At 37.8% G+C, this 5,000-nt stretch overlaps 1 protein-coding gene across 1 annotated transcript in view; it reads right to left on the reverse strand.

Moving 5' to 3' along the window:
- LOC143027923 (lachesin-like) overlaps positions 1 to 5,000 on the reverse strand; it is a 653,337-nt gene that overhangs the window by 13,022 nt on the left and 635,315 nt on the right. The gene's annotated exons all lie outside the window — the stretch shown is intronic.

Genomic DNA, 5,000 nt, shown 5'->3' on the forward strand with positions numbered 1-5,000 from the left:
CACCTTCACTCCACCCTTTCCTGCCACATTTGCACCCAAATATCTAAAACTATCCACTTCCTCCAGTTGCTCTCCCTTAATGCTCACTTCCAGATTACTGCCACTTTCACCCCTTGTACATCTCATCACCTTACTTTTACCCACATTTATCTTCAGCTTTCTTCTATCACACACTCTCCCAAACTCTGCCACCAGCTTCCTCAATCCCTCCTCCGATCCTGCCACAAGCGCAGTGTCGTCCGCAAACAACAGCTGGCTCACCTCCCACTTTTCTCCATTTTCCTTAACCATCTCCAATCCCTGACCCACTATCCTTGCATTCACCTCTCGCACCACCCCATCCATGTATAAGTTGAACAGCCAGGGTGACATAACGCATCCCTGACGAAGTCCCACCTTTACCTCAAACCACTCACTCTCTCCATTTCTAATCCTGACACAAGCTCTACTACTCTCATAAAAACTCTTGACAGCTCCCAGAAGCTTTCCTCCTATCCCGTATATCCGCATAACCTCCCACAGTGCCTTTCTGTCTACCCTGTCGTAAGCCTTTTCCAGATCCATAAAGGCCCAGAAAACATCCTTCCCCTTACCTATAGCTTTCTCACATATCTGTCTTACCACAAAAATCTGATCTACACAACCTCTACCTGTCCTAAACCCACACTGTTCCTCACCAATTACTCCCTCTGTTCCTCTCCTAATCCTCTCAATCAAGATCCTCCCATAAGCCTTCCCAACTACACTTAACAAGCTAATCCCTCTGAAACTACTACATTCACACTTGTCCCCTTTTCCCTTGTAAAGTGGAACTATACACGCACTCCTCCAGTCCTCTGGCACTCTACCTTCTCTCCAGCAAACATTAAATAACCTCACCAACCAGTCCACCATCACTATACCTCCTTTTTTAAGACATTCTGCATGGCATCCATCCAGACCAGGTGCCTTACCTGCTTTCATCATCTTAACAACTGCCTTCACTTCATCCTTCCTTATTTCTCCTCCATTTTCCTCACTCATCACTCTCATTTTCTTAGCATTTCCCACTGCAGCTATCTTTCCCTCCCTATCCTCCTTCACATTAAGCAACTCCCTAAAATATTCTGCCCATCTTCCCCTTACTGCCTTCTCCTCCATTATCATCTCTCCATCTGCACCTTTTACCTTTTCTTCTCTACTTGATTCGCCGCCTCTTCCTCTCTTAATTTCTTTCCAAAACATCTTTTTATTACTTTCAAAATTTTCTGTCATACTCTTACCCCATTTTACATCTGCTCTCCTCTTTGCCTCCTTTACCTTTTTCTTTACTTCTCTTTTCTTTTCCCTGTACTTCTCATATGACTCCCTCGTCCTACTTTGTAACCAATCTGTGAAAGCTCGCTTCTTCTCTTCTACAACCTTCTTCATTTCCTCATCCCACCATTCACTACCCTTCCTTCTATTTCCTCCTGACCTTCTTGTTCCACACACCATCCTTGCACACTTTGTGACTCCCTCCTTGAACCATCCCCATTCCTCCTCCACACCTACCTCCACTCTATCCTTCACTCCCTCCCACTCCTCCTTCAGCTTCCTCTTGTACTCCTTCTCCTTTTCCTCTTCGTTTAGAGAGTTCACTCTAAGCCACTCCCGACCTTTTGTCCCTGTCCTCCTCCTCCATCTGTCCTCCACTCACAACTTACCTTCCACCAGAAAATGATCTGATATTCCCCCACCCTCTCCCCTTAGCACATGTACATCCCTAACTCTTCCTATCATAATCCTATTTACCACTACATAGTCCATTAAAGCTCTATCTACCACCTTTCCCTCCACCACCCTCTCCCATGTGTACTTATGCTTGACTTTCTTCCGAAACACTGTATTTGCTATCATCAACTCTCTTTCTAGACACATTTCCACCATCAACTCTCCACTACGATTCTTTCCTGGAACACCACATTTCCCAACCACTCCATCAATTGGCTCCTTTCCTACCCTAGCATTAAGGTCTCCCAGTACTATTACATTTACACTTCTCCCTAAACCCTCTATGCACTCATTTAAATCTATCCAAAAAGCCTCCCTTTCTTCTACATTCTTCTCACTGCCAGGCCCATATGCACTTACAAAAACCCACATCTCCTTTCCCAGTTTCACCTTCATCCACATTATCCTTGAGGAAACCTCCTTCCACTCCACTACACGTTTACCTATATATTGATAATAATAATAATAATGATAATAATAATAATGATAATGATAATAATGATAACAATAATAATAATAATGATAATAATGATAATAATAATAATAATAATAATAATGATAATAATGATAATGATAATATTAATAATAATAGTAATAACAATAATAATAATAGTAATAGTAATAACAATAATAATAATAGTAATAACAATAATAATAATAATAATAATAATAATAATAGTAATAATAATAATGATAGTAATAATAATAATAATAATAGTAATAATAATAATAATAATAAAAATAATGATAATAACAATGATAATTATAATAATAATAATAATGATGATAGTAATAATAGTAATAATAATAATAATAATAATAACAATAATACATACATATACCAAGGCTTTTCCCCTTACACGGGGGGTAACCAAAAAGAAAAAGGTATAGAAATCACTCCCACCCATTTCATTTCCCATATATTCCACTCCTCTCCACCCTCCCCCCTCCCTCCTATCTTGGCACCTCCTGGATGACGGGTCATCCCTGCATCCTTTCCACTGCCCTGGGTTAGAAGCAGTGTCACAAGACACAGTACATCCACAGCAAGGCCGCTTCATAAATTCGGCGACCCCCTCCCCTCTCCGTCCCCTTATGCAAAAAAGGAGAAGACGGGGAGAAAACCCTTCGGGCTGCGTCAATTTTTTTTTCATACATATACTTCCTCACCCCCCATCCCCCACCCACTCCCCCTCATGCATCACAGCCTCGTCTATACACAACTCTTCTCCATTCACCCCTATCTTCTGTCCTCTCCCATCCTTCCTCCACAGACATTCCTCTCTTTTGTAAAGCCCCTTTCACCCCATCCATCTATCTCATCCTAGGACGCCCCCTCATATTCACTCCTTCCACCTCTGCCTTCCACACTTCTTTTACTAATCTTTCTTCACTCATTCTTTCCATGTGTCCAAACCATCTTAATACTCTTTAATCAACCCTATCTCCCAGCTCCCTTTCCACACCTGTTCTCCTCCTCACCTCCTCATTTCTCACACTATCTAGCCTAGTAGCCCCTATCATACTTCTAATAATAGTAATAACAATAATAATAACAATAATAATATTAATAATAGTAATAGCAATAATAATAGTAATAATAATAATAATAATAATAATGATAATAATAATAATAATAACAATGATAATGATAATGATACTAATAATAATTGTGATGATGACAATGATAATAATCATCATAATAGTAAGAAGGAGATGAATGAGAAGGAAGGATAAACCGTGTACGGAAACACACATATGTGACCTGGAATCAACTTTGAAAGTTGAAAAAGAAAAAAAAAATAGAAAAAAAATGACTGGGTCATGTATGGAAACATGGAGATGTGACCTAGCTTAACCTGTGCATGGAGACACATGCAGATATGACCTCAATTCCTCTTTGAAGGTTTGAAAAAGGAAAGAGAGGCAGAAGGAAGGAAAGAAAGAAAGAAAGAAAGGAAGGGAGAAAGAAGAAAAAGAGGAAGAATGAAAAAAGATAATGGGTTGTGAATAGATACACATACAGATTCGACCTTGATTCACGTATGCATGACCTTTGTCGTTCATTTTATCCCAGGAAAATCGGATGGCAAATATAGTTACACTGATAAATAAAATGGAACGAATAAATATATAGATTAATAAATAAATGAATGAATAAATAAATAAATGAATAAATAGATAAATAAATAAGTAAATAAATAAAAACAAAAATGAATAATAAATAACGAAAAAAAGAAAAAAATAAATAAACAAGTAAATATATAAACAAAAAAGTATATAAATATACTAATAAATGAATATATTAATAGATGAGTGAATAAATGAATAGATCAATAGATGAATAAATGAATAAATAGACAAGTAAATAAATAGATAAACAAATAGATCTAAAAATGAGAAATAAATAACAATAGATAAATTCATATATGAATAAATAAATGAATAAACAAACAAGATAAATAGCCTATTAAATGAGATAAGTTAAAATAATTGCAAAATAAAAGAACAATATATAAGTAATGCAGGTGAGCAAAATGGCAGATGAATTAGCAAATGAACAGTGACAATTAATAATGAATAATACGTTTATGCGATAGCTAGTAACTGCCTTGTCACAAACGAAAGCATAGATAAATAGATATACTGATAAAGATATAAAAAAAAATCTAAACCGATTCGTAGCTCAAATCCCTCTTGATCAGGCAACATTTGTCCTTTTGTTCTGGTTGTTACTACTAGATCATTTTATTCAAAATATTCGTCGACGTGGTTCTTTCGTCGATTTCTAACAAGGAAAAAGGCCTGTCACTTGCGCCAAGCCGCTCTTTTCTATTTATTTTATTTTTATCATTATTATTCTTATTTATATTATTTTTTAGGCCGACGTTGGGTCGCCTCCCTGCCTGACCAGGGCTGTCGGGAACCAACGTAGCAAGCCTGCAGCGTGTCCCGGGACTCGAACTTAAGACCACTTGTTCAAGTTCAAGACGGTATCCACGAAAAAAAAGAGAAAAGGGTAATGGTGGCTATGACGTCATAAGTTGTAGCTGTGACGTCACTGGTGCAAGAAGGAATGGCGCCAAAAGTGGTAGGAACAGGTGAGAAATCGTAGCACTTCATGGCACTATTTGGCACCGAAATGAGAGATTTGGTTCGCCTTTGTACTAGTATGCGTGACTTTTTCAAACGCCGAAGCCGAGACTCAAAGGTCTGTAATTACCAATGGTTTTCCTCTTGGTCACACC

Source organism: Oratosquilla oratoria, chromosome 9, assembly GCF_046742065.1.
Source record: "Oratosquilla oratoria isolate Oo_2021 chromosome 9, ASM4674206v1, whole genome shotgun sequence".
NCBI lineage: Eukaryota > Metazoa > Arthropoda > Malacostraca > Stomatopoda > Squillidae > Oratosquilla > Oratosquilla oratoria.